Source organism: Eurosta solidaginis, chromosome X, assembly GCF_040869045.1.
Source record: "Eurosta solidaginis isolate ZX-2024a chromosome X, ASM4086904v1, whole genome shotgun sequence".
NCBI lineage: Eukaryota > Metazoa > Arthropoda > Insecta > Diptera > Tephritidae > Eurosta > Eurosta solidaginis.
Window position 1 is genome coordinate 156,619,375 of NC_090324.1, and position 19,934 is coordinate 156,639,308.

A 19,934-nucleotide genomic window follows, 5' to 3' on the forward strand; every position below is an offset into this window, starting at 1 on the left:
CTTAAAAGGTGGACCGCAAATTATCTGGGTGGTCGGCAGGCATCGGTGCAATTCAGAGACGCAATATCAAAGCCCAGAAGAATTAAACAAGGGGTGCCTGAGGGTGGTTTCGTATCCCCACTTTTGTTTAATTTTTACATATCAAAACTCTGTTCGCCACCAGAAGGAGTTACTATCGTTTCTTACGCCGATGACTGCACAATAATGGCCACAGGCCCGGGCCCAAAGATCGATGAGCTTTGCAATAGAATAAACGGCTACCTCCCTGATCTCTCCAGTTTTTTCGCCACGCGAAACATGGCATTATCATCGACTAAATCATCCGCGGCGCTATTTACAATTTGCACGTCCCAAATGTTGACCATTTTCAACATCCACGTCGATGGCACTACGCTACCGACTGCCCTACACCCCAAAATCTTGGGTGTGACGTTTGATCAGGATCTACATTTTGTTGAGCACGCAGCCGAAATTGTTTCGAAAATCCAGAGCCGTAATAAAATCCTCAAATCCCTTGCTGGCAGTACTTGGGGAAAAGATAAAGAAACGCTGATGACTACATACAAAGCAATTAGCCAGCCGATTACGTGCTACGCGTCACACATATGGTCGCCAAGCCTAAAAATTACCCACTGCAAGAAGCTACAGGCCTGCCAAAATACTGCTCTCAGAATCGCCACGGGCTGTCTTCTTATGTCCCCAGAACACCATCTGCATAATGAGGCGAGAATGCTCCCCATCAGGGAGAGAAATGAGATGCTGACCAAACAGTTCCTGTTGAATACCCAGAAACCTGGGCATCCCAACAAACATCTGATTGATGAACCAACACTGCCTAGGGGCTTAAGGAGTCATCTCCGTAAGCATTTTGAGGAAATACGGCACCTGAGAACCCAGCCGCAGAGAAACGCGTGTCACTCTTGCTCAACTTCGTTCTGGATACTGTAACAGGTTAAACTCTTACCTATCCAGAATCAACACCGACATACAAAATGTATGCCCCGCTTGCAATGTGTCCCCAAATGACACCAACCATCTCTTTAATTGTAATGTGGAACCAACGCCTCTAACACCCCTTTCCTTATGGTCCACCCCTGTTGAAACAGCAAGTTTCCTTGGACTCCCGTTAGAGGATATTGATGACAATTTGTGATCGGTCGCAGCTATTAGGTGGGGCGAAACATTGCTGCAACAACAAAAACAGAACAGGCTGTCGTTAAGAGTTCATCATGCTCACGGAAAATCGATCTACAAATCGTACATCCATTACCTTGTCCTTGTGCAGGCATATTTTCGTTGCTATAACGCATAGCCATTTTCGTAATACAAGACGAAAAAAAATTATCCAAGAAAATTAGAGCTTAGTGCTTCGACTTCGTTCAGTCGCAGAAAATATATATAATTTTCCAATCAACAGTTGGACTTGCTTAATCAAAACCTCTGATCTGTTTCGACTAGCTTCGAGTAGTTAAAAACAAGATCCAACCAAACAAGGTAAAAAATTAGCTCAAAATCGGTTTCCAAGAAAGATTATAAGGGTTATCTAAAAACGCATCAAAAGCAAAAAGAATCAATCAACTTGAATTTAAGCATATATTACGATGTATGGGCGCGACATTCACAAAGCAAAAGCAAAATATATAAAGGTCTTCATAAAAATCTGGAAATTTTCTTCAAAAATTTTGGTCTTATACTCCGGTCGTGAGAGTGTCAGAATTGGTGTTAGTGTTGGTGCGTGTCCATGGGCATTCGTTACTAGGTTGTAGAAACCTCAAAAAAATTAAGAGGAAAGAACAGATATTTTAAAATTTGAAAAAAAAAATATACAAAGTATATAGAATTATGGGTTATGGAGCTTGTTTACACATATTCAAACCGTTCAAAATTTCTTAGTAAGCCAGCTAGCATTTAGCTATACTGCAGCTTAATTCCTAACAACTAAATATTATGAAAATGCACAAAATGCTATAAGAAAAAAAAAAACTGAGTTGCACTTTTGTCTAAATGCTCTAACATTCGCGGTTAATTCCCAAGGTATTCAACCTAAAAGAAAAGCAATTCCAGCTGTTATAGATGTATGTTAACAAATGTACTAAAATAAATTTTCAGGAAAAGTATTAAATTTAGACATCTAATTGTGAAGAAAACTGGTCAAAATCGTAAGCATGTAGCTACTAGACTTGAATTCCAGAGAATTTCTTCACTTACAAAAAAAACTAAAAGATCTATCAAAATTTAGCAAAACGGATGGATATTAAAAACATTCCAAGACGGAATAACGAGTAGAGGCCAAATGTTGTTACAGACATTCTCCTCTCGGGCCCAACGTTGGGCTCCATTTACTGTTATGGGCCCTATGGAACGGGTCGTATGAAACGATTGAGAGGCGTTCAGAAGGTCTTGTGAGAGATGTCCTACAGCTGCTGCGTGTGCACTGGCTTGTTCCTGGAGCTTCAGCCTGGGGCGGGGTAATTAAGCAACTGCTGGACCAAGATTCCCTCTCCCTTATACATAGTCCTAACAAGAAATCTTTACACTTGCACACTACACAAAACACCTACCAACTTACCTAAAGATGAATGTACTTACTGTTCCGAACTCCAACCCTGATCACCTGGTAGCGTACGCATGTATTTTGGCTGCTCTTCACCCACCCTACCATGGCCTTAAGATGGTAAAAAGGCCCCCAGAAACCATCCTCACTACCTTCAATCAGACCAAACAAACTTAATTTAGAGGAACATTACAAAAAATATATTTATAGAATTCAAAGCACAATCTTAGTACAAGTGTAATGATTGATAGTAATAATTATAACAATTCAAATTCTAGTCTCATACATTTAAGTGCTAACAATATGTTCTTGTAGGTATTTAAGTATTAAATTCCGGACCTACCTCAACAGCTGATTTGTAAAAAGGGTCATTGGCCTAGTTTAGGCCCAATGCCTAACTTTTACTTGATTGACGGCTCCCCTCCCTAACGTTTTAATGATACTTCCACACTCACGCCGCATTTGTGTGCATGCATGCACATGCATGAGTTTCATACACATGCATGTGTGTGTGTGCAGGTTATCAGGACCCATGCACGTATATGTTGGGGCCTTTCCCCTCCTTAACACCAGAGGACTTTTTCGCGGCTTAGCGGTTGTCATCAACGGGACAACCGGCCTCTTTCTCGATCAACCGCCTAGCGATACGCATCGTCCAGGGATCAACGCCGTACTTTTTATACAGGTAAAATATCACTTATCACTTTTGCGCTGTACTTTTCTCGCTTTTTGATTAAATCCCATTATAACGAGGCAAATCCTCTTATGTTTCTTTATTTCATTTCGAGAAACCCATCAACCCGAGATCGACCCGCGTGCGCCATTCCCATTGCCGGTTCCCGACGCACTCAGGCCGAACATTGGTCCTTACGCACCGAAAAAGGAACTAAAAGCCTAAAATTACAGTCCACAACGCAGCACAATTTGCCTACTACACAATTTGCCAGAGGATTGCCACAAAAAATCAACTTTTCCAACACAAAATAAGAAGTAAGTGTTATATTTCTTTCCACTTTTTTTTTGAGTGGGTTTCTGAAAAATAAAGAAAAAAACCCGTGTAGTGCGCGAAAAATTAAAATCAAAAAAGAAGCGAAAACAGTGAAGTTATTTTGTGAGCACCAATTTATTTTTCCATTTTCAAAAGTTAAATCACTTGGTTTGTTAGCCTTTATTTCGGTCCTTGTGATTACCTGGTCTATCCCCCCACCAGTGGTAAGGTTTTCCAGGCACAACACAAGGAAGAGTGAAACCTAAGCTCACTTTCCGCACCATACTAAATAGTTTTTTGTTGTTGTTTTTTTTGCACATCACAAACACGAAATTAAGTTCAACTCACTTCACGTAAAACATTTTTTTTCACTTTTTTCGCTTATTTTCGATTTGCAATAGTAAAATCGTATTCACTTTTTCATTTGTACAATACACAAATTTAACTGTGGAGGTGGCGAGTGGTCCCTTGTTTGTTGTTGTCGCTACTGAGACACAAAGTCTAATTTAACCCTTTGTTGTTGTCGTTGCTCTGACAAAAAAGTCTAAAATATAAGGTAAATAACAAGACTTCGAAATTGAATAGTTTTTACTTACGGCTGGGCAGGAATTTTAACTCAGAAGAGTTTTATTATTTCTAATCGGCAATTTTCTCATTAATAAACGTAATCCAAACAATGGAAACGTACATCAGGTTAGTAGAATTAATCGCAGAGTTTGATACAGATTACAGCCTTATTCCGGAAAGCGACCATAGCAAACACACCCTTGCGATACAGCAGGAAGAGTTGGGGTCCTTGTGAAAGATGAGGTGTCAGGGGATGACGTTTTGGCGATAAGAAAGAAGCAAAAAGCAGCATACGCAATCTACATGCGATGCTTAGCGTCTATATCTCCTGAGGCAGAAAAATACAAGAAAGAGGACAAGAACGTCAACCTTGAGCAAGAACCTCATGGGCATAAAATTCGCCTCCCCGCTTGCGACACGGAAGTTTTTAAAGGGGATTATCTGTCTTGGCCAACTTTTCGTGACCTGTTCACTCCAATTTATATAAACAATTCTAGCTTGAAAGGGGTGTAAAAGTTAGCCCATCTCAACAACAAAACGCAGGGCGAAGCAAAAGACATCGTTAAAAAAAAGCCCTCTCACAAATGAAGGTTTCGAGATGGCCTGGAAAAACTTGTGTGAAAGATACGAGACCAAACGTATCTTAGTTAACACACAACTACAAATTTTATTTAACTTAAAAAAGGTAGAAAGTGAGTGTGTTAATTCAATAAAAAAGCTGCAAAATGATATAAATAATTGTATTTCGTCCCTCAAATGCCGCAAAATTGACACTTCCAATTGGGATGCAATCGTCACTTATCTCTGCTCAACCAAGTTACCAGAGAGCACGTTGGCTCTTTGTGAGCAAAGTATAGACCATAAAATGGGCATATCCATGTGGGAGGATATGGATAAATTCCTGTCTAATGGGTTTCAGACACTTGAAACAGTGTCTGGTTTTACAGGGCATGCCACTTCGAAAGTGCAAAAACCAAACGTGTCGCGACAATCGACAGAAACCCCTACGAAAAGACTTGGTGCTTTTCAAACAAAAGTATCCAAGGAAACAATAAAATCAATTTGTAAAATGTGCAAATCCCCTGAGCACAGATTACGAAACTGTTCACGCTTTTGCGAGTTAACCCCAGTAGAAAGGATTAAATTTATTAAATCCACAAGTGGCTGCCTGAATTGTTTATCCCCAGGACACACCATGACGAAGTGCACCAGTTCCTACAACTGTTCCAAATGCCACTCTCGTCACCACACGCTCCTGCATGCGGATACATCACAGCAAACTGCTGTACGCAATCCTTTCAAAGATGCGGATAATATCACAACAACATCAGCACAGGCGCGACATACTGCAAACCAGAATGTAAAATCCTGTCATGCCAATTCGAGCACAGGCGTGCTATTAGGAACTGCTCACGTATACATTTACCATAATGGTACCGAATTCTCCGTTCGGGCAATAATTGATTCAGGGTCTGAATGTTCTTTCATGGCAGAAAGACTGAAACGCAGGATCAATTTGCCGGCGAGGAAAATGCATACCCAAGTGTCAGACATCACCAATGCAGTATCTGCTCAAGTTAGAGAGGCATCGACCATCGAACTACGTTCACCAGTGGATCCATGCTTCAGCTTGATTACCTCAGTTCTGATTCTAGCCAAACTTACTGGGAATCTGCCATCCTGCCATATCAACACCATGACTATGCGGGCTTTCCCAGACTTGGTTCTGGCAGACAAGAGGTTCTACGTCAACGAAGATGTAGACCTCATATTTTCTGGAAACATATATACCCAAATTATAATGAGCGGTCTGAAAAACAATGTACTTAATACACTAACCGGTCGAATAGAAGCACCGAGTCCAGCGAAGAGCATCATGTCATTTTACAACGAGGTTGCGTTGGACAACCAATTAAAAGCTTTTTGGGAGGTAGAAAATGTTCCCAAAAATAAAATGCTTAATGAAGAAGAAATGTATTGTGAAAAATTATTTAAGGAAACGACAAAACGTGATGAATAATATACCATCCGACGATTCGGATAATTATTTCCTGCCCCACCACGCCGTTGTAAAGGCGGAAAGTACCACTACCAAGGTGCGCGTCTTCTTCAACGCGTCAAGTCCGACGGTAAATGGCATTAGTCTAAACGGCATACTCCACCCAGGCCCAGTACTCCAAGCAGACTTGCCCATTTTAATTCTACGTTGGAGACTGTACCGCTTTGTCTTTAATAGTGACATAGAAAAGATGTATAGGCAAATTTGGGTGACCGATAATCACGCCAAATTTCAAAGAATTGTCCATCGAACATCCCCCAACGAACCCATCAGTCTTTACGAACTAAAGACTGTCACATTTGGTGTAAACTCTACCTCGCGATACGGTCACTTCTGCAATTGGCTGATGATGTAGAAAATACCCACCCAATAGCATCGGGTATATTACGAGAAAGTATGTATGTCGACGACGCTTTATCTGGAGGACATACAATAGCGTCAACTATCAGAGCAAGAAACGAGACATCAAATTGTGAGGAAATCCCTCAGGACATCCCCAAAACGGATCTGCTCAGCGAGGACTTCCTAGCGTTTGAAGAGGCTAGCTCGGTGAAGGCACTCGGAATATGATGGAACGCGCACTCAGACATGTTTTACTTTACAGCAGGAGCTTTAAAGAATGGCGAGAACATCACCAAACGCGTAATCCTATCCGCTATAGCCAAACTTTTCGAACCTTTAGGCTGGCTTGCACCCATGGTCATAGTGGCAAAAATACTAATGCAGAATATCTGGTTAGAGGGCACCTGGTGGGATGAACCTGTCTCCCTAACTACTTTAGAACGGTGGGAAAATTTCACCCAACACTATAGCGAAATAGATAACATTAGGATACCGCGGTGGGTAAATTTTTCACCGGAAGACGACATAGAAATCCACGGCTTCTGTGACGCTTACGAGAAAGCATATGCGGCAGCGGTATACATGCGCGTGAAAAGAGACGATCAGGTTTTCATACACTTACTTTTAGCAAAAACCAGAGTAGTTTAGAACTCTGCGGCGCCGTGCTGCTCACAGAAATCATGGAATCAATATTCCAAGCATTCATTTGGGACCAGCAAAAAGTCACTTCTGGACGGATTCAACCATCGTACTCGCATAGATAAGAAAGCCGCCCTGTTCCTGGTCAACCTTTGTCGCACACCGAATCACTAAGATCATCGATATGGTCGGTAGCAAGGACTGGACTCGGAATCTTACCCAGCGGATATAGGAAGCAGAGGACTACTTGCATCAGATTTGGTCAACAATTCGTTGTGGTGGCAGGGACCTTCTTGGCTGCAAGAAGACAATTCCCACTGGCCAGCACAAGAGACCGAATACAAAACGCCCGTTGAGGAGAAGAGGGCACAATCATATGCCACGACAAGGGTAGATCAAATAGATATTCTCGACCGATTTTCAAATCTGCCCAGGGCTTTGAAAGTTCTATCCTATGTTAGGAGATTCTATAAAAGAACGCATCCTAACACTAAAGCAATGTTCCACGAAAGGCCGTGTATAATCTCAGCTGATGAGATTAAGGCAACGACTCAAGCATTAATACGAGTCTGCCAGAAATAATTTTACGGTACAGAATATTTAAAATTGAAAAATAGGGAACCTATTGATCGAAAGAGTGAAATACTGTCACCCAACCCATACATCGACAAAGATGATATTATTAGAATAGGGGGGCGTTTAGGGGCTTCAAAAGACATGCCATACAACGAGCGTCATCCGATCATCGTGCCTTACAATTGTACGCTGTCTCGCCTTACAGTCATGATGTTTCATCATGACTCCCTTCATGGCGAGAACCAGCTCATGGTCCGTCTCATCCGAACCCAATATTGGATACCGAATGTCAAGACCATGATCAGAGCCATCATCCACAATTGCGAAACCTGCATTATTCACCGAAAGCAGGCACAGTCCCAACTTATGGGTACCCTTCCCTGCGAACGTACGACCTTTACCCGCGCGTTCACCAATACCGGGGTAGACTTTGCGGAGCCTTTTTACATCAAAAGCTACCGCGGGAGGGGATGTCGACTGTCTCAAGGCTACGTATGCTTTTTTGTCTGTTTCTACACTAAGGCAATCCACCTAGAAGCCACTAGTGACCTGAGCACCCCATGCTTTCTCGCAGCTTTTGCACGCTTTATAGCGAGAAGTGGATGTTCGAAAAACATCTACTCCGATAACGGTACAAACTTTGTCAGAGCGTCAAGATCGTTATGATCCGAATTTAAAGCCTTTGTGGCAGAAAGTCGAGACAAAACAGTCTCCAAGCATAGCCATCAAGCATTAACTTGGCATTTTATTCCCGCCGGCGCTCCACATATGGGCGGCCTGTGAAGAGCTTCAAAAGCCACTTCAAAAAGGTCGCTTCTTCCCATAAGTATACTATGGAGGAGTTCCAAACACTTTTGTGCAGGATTGAGGCGTTCCTCAACTCGCGCCCTCTTAGTCCATGGTCAAATGACCCAACGGATCTGGAACCACTAACCCCAGGACATTTCCTAACGGGCAGCCATCTTCTGGCGCGGCCAGAACCTTATGTGAACGAAAGCCCTGCCTCCAAGGTAAATAGATGGCAGAAGCTCAAGGTCCTCCATCAAACCTTCTGCCGTTGGTGGAAAACCGAATATTTATCCGAACTTCAAAAGCGTGTGAATTGGAAGCATCCCAAACAAAAAATACAAGTGGAAGATCTCGCTCTCCTCAAAGAGGACAACTTATCTCCCAACGAATGGAGTTTAGGTAGAGTCGTCAACGTACACCCCGCCGTAGATAACCGAGTACGTGTAGTCGACCTCATAACCGAGAAGGGTCAAGTCAGACGACCTTTGGTCAAACTGATCCTTCTACCTATGGAGAGCGATTGTGAGAGGACCACGAGCTCCTCTTAACAATCCCTCCGTTCCTCCCCATCCCTCTTTTCAGAAAATCAACTCTAGCTCTCGTTCACTCGGAACGAGGCCAACCAACAACCCTAATGCAGATCCGCATCTGCCACCGAAAACAAAGGCATTCTCCGGTCCATTCAATTTTTAAATAAAAAAAAAAAATCAAACCCAAAATTCACTCGTTATCCCATAACGAGGACAACAGAAAAGCCTACCGCAGAAGGGCGAACCGCTCTGCCACAGAAAACAGCTGCACTCGTTGCCGCGCAACGAGGCACATCGCAAGCCTACCGCTGATGAGAAAACTCATCAGGTTTAAATTCCTTATATTTTTAGAAATTTTAATTCAGTCAATCCGAATATTTAAGAACAGCACTTGACCATTCCAAACTTCGAATGCAAACCCCACAACTTGCAAATAATTTAAAAAAATTAAACCATTCAGCTTCATAGCTCATTAATTTTGAGTGCATACATGTAGAAAGGCTATCCAGATGCATGTAGCGTATTAAAAGTCGACCTTCGGTTCCCTTAATTCAGTATTTTCGGAACATTCGTCTCCATTTGAGAATTTGGAGAATCGGTTTATATTTGGAAATATTATACTTATTCAGACCTTGTGAGGTAGTATCAAATGAACGTATTCCAAATATTATAAATTAACGGTTTATTCGGAATGCTTCCATGAATACTTAACGGAACATAGCTCCCCGAAATTTCAGAATAAAAAGGTGAATACTCCCTGTGTAGCAGGACCGCACAAAGCTTAACATTTCTGTGAAAGTCAAGGGAGGAATATGAAGTTCTAAGGCAATAAGCCATTCTCATTTAGTTTTGTTTTTTCCAGTTCATTGCGGCTGCTGAGGGTTGTATCACCCAAAAACCGCCCTGTATTAGAGTTAGATTGAGGAACGCTGCATCTCGGAATGCTTTCCATAAACTTTTCTTACGACAAAATGCATTGCACTCATGCTCATATTGGGAGGTTTGGCAACACATTTGAGATAGTGCATTTTTGAATAAAATTCTAACGTACGGCATTCATCAAAAAATTTCGGAAAGCATGACCAAAACAACATGACTTTATCAATTCATGAAATATTTAGTAGAAACTGAATTATTTCCCCAAAACCCTTTGGCATTTACAAATTTATTATCACTACTAATATACTACCAAAGATACTTCTCTACTACAATTTCACAGATTGTTATTCGAAGCGCAAACCTCTAGTAATTGAACCAAACTCACCCACCCACTGAGACAGGTTGAAGCTGTTGCTACCACACGCTTTAAAACTTTGGTTGCACTTTTCTATAGGAATTTCACGCATACGCGCTTGATGTACTGCGATACGGGCTATCACACGCCATGCATTTGTGCACGATAGCTAAATGATTCAACTTCCTCCAGCCTGAATTGATAATTTCTGAAAAAAAAAAATAAAATAAAATTGACAGCATTTTCCGTAATTGAGATATATATTCACATCTTTTAAACAATCATACATTTCCGATTGGCGCTTGATCCAAATGAAAGTTTTAAAAAGGATTAAATTCAACATCATTGGGAAAGTCTTCAATGACACTTTGGTCAAGCAGTTCCTTTTTGATGATCTCGTCAAGAGAACCTGACGAACGACAAGTAGGCGTCTTAATTGTTAACCAGTATTTTCTAAATCTGTACTAATGCTAGTGCTAGCAAACAAATTTTCGTCAATAATGGTAGCACCCTCAGTTAATCCTTCATTAATTGGAGCAGTATTATCTACCAAATGCACACTCTCGGCATACAATGATTTTATAGATACAGATCGCTGTGATATGTTTTGCGAAAAATTCAAAGTGGAAACCAAATAATCGGGAAAATTACATAAATCAGCAACGTGTGCACTCATTTGAGATGGAAATGGCTCTCTATTGAATTGTAATAGGGTAAAACTGCAATTTGCGTGCCCATCATTATTTTCATCCATACGCTGCTGCTCAGAGCAGCGCAGCGTCAACGGAGGACTATCGAAATGCAGCAAAGCATCTAAGTCATTGTCAGTTATCTCACGTAACTCCATAGCAAAGGTACTATTTATTGTACTATTATGTTCCATGCTGTATGTTTGTGAATTTTTAGTTCTTTTAAATTCCATTTATATAGCTTCAATTTACTTATGCACACATATTGAAAAATCTTCTGATTACTAGTTAGCTTTGGTGATATTTCATCAGCATCTTAAAGTCTACAACAAATATGAGTTTAGTCAAAAAGTCAGTATCGTTTTTGTTTTTTAAAAACGTGAGAGGGAAATGCAAAAATGAATTCTTAAAAAACCTTTTTTTCATACTTAGTTTGAAAACTTTACTTATATCTTTTAAAAAGAAGCAAATAATATAACTTTAAGAGTTCTTGTTGGGCCGCTCTACTATACCGTTGCTAACTTGTCTTTGAAACAAGTGTTTCCAAAATAACCCAATTGAGATAGATCTCCTTCTTTTGCCATATTATGTGACAATTTTTTTTAGGCTTTATAAAATCGGGCGTTTTTTAACTTGTAGTGTAAAAAAGGTAATGTTTCCCAACGAAAAATATTGATATTTGCAAACATGTAAATCATTACCCAAAGTTAAATTTCTATGACGAGCCAAAATTGGCCAAACTTGATGCAACACTAGAGCCGGGCATTGTTTCAGATCGTTGCATACTTTTGTTGAGTTGTGTATATTCATCAAAAGTTGCACTGCGTTGACCTTTAAATAATACCGGCTTATCGGTATATATAGCGTTGTTTGGCATGCCAGCATGCTGCTGATTTGATGTGTCTTTGTTGAGTTCTGTATTTGTGGGTGTGCTTTAATCTGTTAGGTCTTCGTTTAATGCGCCTAGGGGATCATTTTGAGTGACTGGTGTGCGCGGAGATATTCTAAAAAACAAAATTAAAACATTTTATATTATTCTCAAGTTGCATGTCCACTTACTTAGTAGGACTCTGCAAGAGATCTGCATGTGCATTCGTCATGTTCATATCTGCATCCTCCCCCACAAAGTCTAGCTCTTCCTGCGAACTGCTCTCGTCTTCCGTCAATGCTTCCTCCTCGTCAACTGCATCTTCTTCATCATCACCAATATTCATAATTTTATAACGTTGCCCTGCCATAATTGCGCATCACCACCAAAACTTTCTGTCTTTGTCAGCTGTACAATTGGGGCTATGCGGACTGTTAGGTGTATGTGGTGACTGCGAGGACGGTGTTAGCGAGTTTTTTCATCAATGGATTTATCATTGGGACTTCCCGATTTACTGTCACCAGATATGAGTAGTCCTGCAGTCGAACTGATAACATCTCGCGATGGATCTTGGTTGGTTATTGCCATTGCCGATTGACGCCCAATACTACCCAATTTATTGCGCAACTTATCAAATGCTGAGAAATTTAATAGAGTTGCGTCGGAGAGATTAGCATCACTAGCACCACGATCTAAATGTGAAGATGTTGATGAAGTCAAGCTGGTGCGCGATGTACCATCCACAGTTTCTAAAGTACTCAAATTATATTCACACGACGCTGATAGGGCTTTTTTTTAACAGAACGTCTTTTTTTCAGCGCGTCTGAAGTGTGCTGCTCCGAAAACAACATTTTTAATTCGAGTCCAACGCAACTAACTGAGTGTTGTGCTATCACTAGGCCATTGGCACTCAAGTACACAACGATTGTAAAAGCCATAAGTGAGTGCATTCGCCTTTACTCCAGAGCGCTTCATCAGACAATGCAGACGAACGGCTAGTACCGACAAATTATGAATACCACACAATTGCATCATAATGCGATAACAAAACTCATCACAGGTAATATTCAGCTTTGATGCACGCACTAGCATATCATATGCGGCAAGCAAGGTGTCATACACTTTACCCGGCTGACTTGAATCATTCAGCATTGACGGTAGAATGAGAAAGTAAAGAGAATAGCAAGTGGCTAGTAAATATTTTGACCATGCCTCTGGATGCATTTGACAGCGGCGCGCCATCTTTTGCGAAAGTTTGACTTCGTGCTTTGTGCGGCGCGCAATTGGCGATCCAGGTGCGAGTGAACCATTAATTTGCTGTTGCAAAAAGTGGGACAACGCGCTCCTCTTCGTCATTTTCAAGAGACTTGGATTTAGTGTGAATTTAGCATAGTTATATACAGCGCCTGAGTTGTCTCTTTAAGTAAACAAAAAGCTTGACTTCATATAGTTTATTTTATTTTTCATATCAAACTAACCTTGTTTCGGCCCAACACTATGGGGTGGAAATATGTACTAGGTACTTTCGCTATTTTGTCCGGATACCCAATCAACTAAACGCACATCTGATTGTGTATCATCATAGGTGCCTACCTTTTCGGCGCATTCGTCGAAAAATGAAAGTCCATGATCACCATCTGATACGAAGGCGCGCTTCAATAAAGCGTATAAACATTTGTGTTTTCATGAGTAGCTCAAACAATTTCTGATGTACCTTATCACGCGATCTCAAGGATGCCTTCAATTGAAATAAGGCACTTGGATCTGTGGCGCCAACGGAAGGCGCTTTCGATGTGGGCGTTAAGTACTCGCGATAACCTCGTAAAATAGATGCCATGAAGAGTAAAAAGGCCTCTTGAATTCGTTGTTCGAGATCTTGCTGTAGAGTGATCAATAAAGTGAGAAAACAGAAACAAAAAAACGTTTAATTAAAGTGCTTAATTCCAGCCATTCTATACCGAATTTTAAAAGGGATTTAAAATATTTCTTTTTCGATTTTTGGTCAAAACATTACTTTCATTATTTAACATCGTTCTGTCAAAGATAATAATGTATCTTTAACAATTTATTATTTACAAATAGGGATAAATAAATCGCAGTCGCTGTAGCGCTTAGAATATTTGGTAAAACATGTATAATATTTTGGGTGTGTGTGTTTATCTCGATTTAAGCCCATAATATTTCGATTGATTTCACAACCTAAAATTAAAAGAAAGTTAATTAATAAATGAAATAAAAGAAATATATTTATCATTAATAAAATTAATTCAAAATATTACAAGTCACTCACCATTCTTCTTGTCCTCAATGAACACCAAATGACCAGCCACGCGCCGTAGTAGGAAAAAGAAACGGGAAAATCGTTCGATTTTAGTCCCGTTTGTTTCAATTCTGAGTAATCTTAAAATTTATACACGGCTGTGTATGGATGTTCGCTCTTTTTTTTGTCTTGCGGCTGGTATGCTTATCCCAGTGCGCGGACTTTTAGAGCATTTTGTACACAAAAACAAATGAAAATAGTAGTAGTTGGTAGATTTTCATCCAAGAAACGAAAACAATATCTACGGTTTTATATTTGTAAAAAACAACAATGATCATTTATTGTAAAACAAACATAGCACATTTCACGGAAATAACCCTTTCAAAACCGTGTAAACAAGACTATAAATACATGTAAATTCGTATATAAATAGCGTATTCCTATATAATACTCACTTTTTTGGAATTGAATTTACTTAAAACGTTTATTTTTCGTTCAAATTTAATCACAACAACTGATGAAAATAGCGTAGGGAAATATTTGCGAACTCATTTGCAACATTTATCTCATAATTTGAACACAAATTTTTTCAAAATTGGTTAGTGTCACCTCTAAATGTTAGTTGGGTATACTCGGCGATTAAGCACATTTACCAAATGAGCGCAGTATTTGATTTAAATGCGAAAATACTGGAATATTGGCAGATTTTGGGTTTTTTGGTGGTAAAAGTAGTAGAAAATGAAAATGGGTCAAAAGGTTGGTAAATCTACCAATGCGGTAAAGTCCGTGCACTGACTGTCCATATACTTATACCAACGTATGTACATATATATGCCGAGTTTAAATGTACATTATATTGGGGATGCACAAAAAGAGGCAAACGGGTACCCAAAAACCTGTTTCTGACAAATCGGTATCGGAGCCAAATACCCTGCGGGAACCGTGTCATTTGCTAAAGGCCGTCAATTAAACAGGAGTTCAAGCGTACTTGGGGAAAAGTAAGACAAATAATAGAAGGGCAATACAAACAAATAAAAAATTATACATTTTATGATTCTCTCCCCCCTTCCAAAAGGAACATTTTTATTTTTTCTTTATATAGCATAAAATTTTGCTGTCCAAACATTTTTTTTTTGCGGCGGGCAGGAAAGTTGTTGGTTTTTAGCACCAACAACACAAGTAACAACTACTCAAAAGATCCCACATTATACACTCTCGGTACCAAAATGTGAGTACCAACTAACTTAAATGCCCATTTTTCTGCAGCACTAGTATGCCTGACTAGCTAAAACGCTACCGGGTGACACAAAAATAAACAAATAAGGCACTAAAGACCCAGGCACATAACGTGCAGGAAAAGAGGCCATGCACCTAATGTGCGCCAAATATGAATATTTTTTATGCTGCTACAAATGTTTTCCCCCTACGCACGCGCTAATAAAATTTCCCAAATCTCAATAACAAAATTAGGGCCTACTCGCCACCCAACGCGTGACACAGTCATAACAAATAAACTGAGCTTGCGTTTCTTTTTCTTCCACATTCTCTGAATAGAATGACTCGTTACGCGTCGCTATGCAAGAGGACCGAGCGCCAAGCCGCTCGTTACCAGAAGCCGTGCCATCTATGCAGCGCGCACCATCCGATCAAGTTGTGTCCTATATATTGCGCTAAGTCTCCGCTACAACGGCTGCGCGAGATTATTAAGGTCAACTACTGCCAAAATTGTTTGTCGATGGTACATCGTGCCAGGAACTGCACGAGTGAGGGCAGGTGCCGAAGATGTGGTGGCAACCAGCATACCACGCTGCACCTTTCGATGGAGGACTTGTCGTTCGAGCCAGAGCCGCCCAAGGAAGAAGGGTACGAAAGGATGCCCAAGATGTAGCAGGTGGACGACGAGACGATGGATGAGGCGTTGTCTCTCCACGTTTCCGAATCGGTCTTTGCAGAGGAACCACCAGCACGGTCCAGGAGTGAAGCGGGCTTCCATATAGTCCGGCTCGACACTAGGGGATGGGACCCACGGCCGTTCCGACCCCTACTCGCGCAGGAAAAACGAGAGAAAAGTGGAGCGGAATCACGGCCTTTCCGTCCACCCTCGCAACGCCACCCACAAATACACCGAGAAAGGCGCGAGCGTAGACTGGCCCCACGGCCGCGCCAGCTACGCGCTCTATGAAATTTAAGAGATGAAAACCGAGACGGTAGACTGGCCACTCGGCCGCGCCAGCTACCTCAACATAGTTCCTTCAGGAAATGGATCCGTCCGGCTAACACTACAGCCGGTCCAACGCTTCGGCCAATGGCTGCTCTGGCGCCCACTGCGGTCGTGAAGGTGGAAGCCGGGGGGCATTTGCACCTCAATCGTGCACTCGTTGATGCATGTTCCTCCCGCACAACGATCGACCGCAGGCTGACGCGAGAGTTAGCACTACCGACGACCAACGCCGCCGGCGAAACCGGCTGTTTTATTAGATTCCGGGGCAAGCATGGACAGACGAAGATGGTGACGACTCACGCAGTCTGCGCCCACGATTTTAAGCGCGTCAGTCCGACGTATAACGTCGACCCCAGCGTCGCGGCTCCATATGAGCATATTCGTCTGGCAGATCCCCAATTCTATGCTTCAACGCACATCCGGCTCGTTCTCGGAGGCGACGTTTACGCCGACATTATAACGCCGGGCTTTGTTACCACCATCCTTTGGCCCTCTGCTGGCCCAAAGCACTATCTTCGGGTGGGTGCTCTCGGGGACCCATCCGATCTAGTAACCTTAAAGGGTACTTAGGTTAAGTTTATTTATATAAATAATATCTTTCCTTTTTTTCGAAATAAAATGGAGAACTTCTTTAAACGGCAAGAAATATGAACACGTATATCTTCTTGTTTCTTTTTCTCAGTCCCTAGCTCTAGGCGAACACAGCTCGTCAAATTTTAACCACGAAGGTGGCGAATGACCGAGGCATCAGCAACCAAGCTCGCACACTATGCAAACCATATTGCATACAGCCAAGTCCGCGGACTGGCCGCCGTTAGGATAAGTTAGATATAAATATTTATAAGTCTTTTTGTTTAGGCCCAATGCCTACCTTTCACTTGATTGACGGCGCCCCTCCCTAACGTTTTAATAATATTTCCAGCCACCCACACTCACGCCACAGTTCGGTGCATGCATGCACATGCATGCGGTTCACACACATGCATGTGTGTGTGTGTGTGTGTGCAGGTTGTCAGCGCCTATGCACGTATACGTAAGGGTGGTTGTGTGTGTGACTTTTTCCCCTCCTTAATACCAGAGGACTTTTTTCGCTGCTTAGCGGTTGTCATCAACGGCGTAACCGGCCTCTTTCTCGATTGACCGCCAACCAGCACACATCACCGTCATCACTTTTTCAACATAAAGGTAACCTTATAACCACTGTAGATTTTCCTTTCACTCTGGAAATTCCTCTTTGTGTTTTCTTTTATCATAATTTTTGAGTGAACCTTCCCGAGATCGACCCTTGTGCGCCTACCCACTGCCGCTTTACGACGCAATCAGGCCGAACATTGGTCCTTACGCCCCGAAAAAAGAACTAAAAGCCTAAAATTACAGTCCACAACGCAGCACAATTTTGCCTACTAGACAATTTGCCGAAGGATTTTGCCTACTAAAAATTTATTTGCCACAGCAGATCACAGCAGCCAAAAATCGACAAGGAAAAAGTTGGAGGTTTTATATTGTACATAGGTGACCAGAGCCACAGCATATTCGCCAACCACAGCACAGCACAATCAACTTTTCCAGCACAAAAACCAATAAGAAGTAAGTGTTATATTTCTTTCCACTTTTTTTTGAGTGTTGTTTTTTTGCAAAATAAAGAAAAAAAACCCGTGTAGTGCGCGAAAAATTAAAATCAAAAAAAGAAGTGAAAAAGTGAAGTTATTTAGTGAGCACCATGTTTCTTTCCAATTTCAAAAATTAAATCACTTGGTTTATTAATTTTATTTCGATCCTTGTGATTATCTGGTCTTACCCCCACCAGTGGTAAGGTTTTCTAGATAAAACACAAGGAAGAGGGTTACCTAACCTCATTTTCCGCACCATACTAAATAGTTTTGTGTTGTTGTTTTTTTGCACATCAAATTGAGTTCAATTTAATTAATTAATCCGGTGCTCACTTCACTTTTTAAACACTATTTACACTTTTTTTGCGCTTGTCTTGCAATATCGCACGCATTTTTTCACTTTTTCAAAAATACACCCATTATCTGTGGAGGTGGCGAGTGGTCACCCTTTTTTTGTTGTAACCGCTGAGACAAAAAGTCTGTAAATTAAACCTTTTGCGGTTGTCGCTGCTGTGACAAAAAGTCCATAAAGTAAACCCTTTTCGTTGTCGCTACTCTGACAAATTCTGCAATAAACAAAATAAATAATAAACTTCGAATTTCAATAGTGTTTATTTACGGCTGGGCAGGTATTTTTACTCTAAAGCGTTCCATTTCTATAATCGGCAATTTTCTCGTTAATAAACGTAAATAAAACAATGGAAACCTACATCCGTTTAGCAGAATCAATCGCAGAGTTTGATAAAGATTACAGCTTTATTCCGGAGAGCGACCATAGCAAACACACCCTTGCAATACAGCAGGAAGACTTGCGGCTCTTGTGGAAGAAGGTAAAGTCAGCGTTTGATTCGCTATTGGGATCTGATGAGATGTCAGCGGATGACGTTATGGCGATCAGAAAGAAGCAAAAGGCAGCATACGCAATCTACGTGCGATGTTCAGCGTCTATTTCTGCTGAGGCAGAAAAATACAAGAAGGATGAAAAGAACGTCAACCCTGAGCAAGAACCTCATGGGCATAAAATTCGCCTCCCGGCTTGCGACACGGAAGTTTTTAAAGGGGATTATCTGTCTTGGCCAACTTTTCGCGACCTGTTCACGGCAATATATATAAACAATTCTAGTTTGAAAGGGGTGGAAAAGTTATTCCATCTCAACAACAAAACGCAGGGCGTAGCAAAAGATATCGTAAAAAAATGCTCTCTCACAAATGAAGGTTTCGAGATGGCCTGGAAAAACTTGTGTGAAAGATACGAAATCAAACGTATCTTAGTTAACACACAACTACAAATTTTATTTAACTTAAAAAAGGTAGAAAGTGAGTGTGGCAGTTCAATAAAAAAGCTGCAAAATGATATAAATAATTGTATTTCGTCCCTCAAATGCCGCAAAATAGACACTTCCAATTGGGATGCAATCCTGAATTATCTCTGCTCAACCAAGCTACCAGAGAGCACGTTGGCTCTATGGGAGCAAAGTATAGATCATAAAATGGACATATCCAAGTGGGAGGATATGGATAAATTCCTGTCTAATCGGTTTCAGACACTTGAAACAGTGTCTGGTTTTACAGGGCATGCCACTTCGAAAGTGCAAAAACAAAACGCGTCGCGTTAATCGACAGAAACCCCTACGAAAAGACTTGGTGCTTTTCAAACAAAAGTATCCAAGCAAACAATAAAATCAATTTGTAAAATGTGCAAATCCCCTGAGCACAGATTACGAAACTGTTCACGCTTTTGCGAGTTAACCTCAATAGAAAGGATTAAATTTATAAAATCGACAAGTGGCTGCCTGAATTGTTTATCCCCAGGAAACACCGTGACGAAGTGCACCAGTTCCTACAACTGTTCCAAATGCCACTCTCGTCACCACACGCTCCTGCATGCGGATACATCTCAGCAAACTGCTCTGCGCAATCCTTTCAAAGATGCGGATAATATCCCAACAACTTCGGCACAGGCGCGACAATCTGCGAACCAGAATGTAAAATCCTGTCATGCCAATTC

General features: G+C 41.2%; 1 pseudogene; it reads right to left on the bottom strand.

Moving 5' to 3' along the window:
- Window positions 1–10,717: 10,717 nt before the first annotated feature.
- Window positions 10,718–16,694, bottom strand: LOC137235216 (DENN domain-containing protein Crag-like; annotated as a pseudogene).
- Between the last annotated feature and the right edge of the window lie 3,240 nt (window positions 16,695–19,934).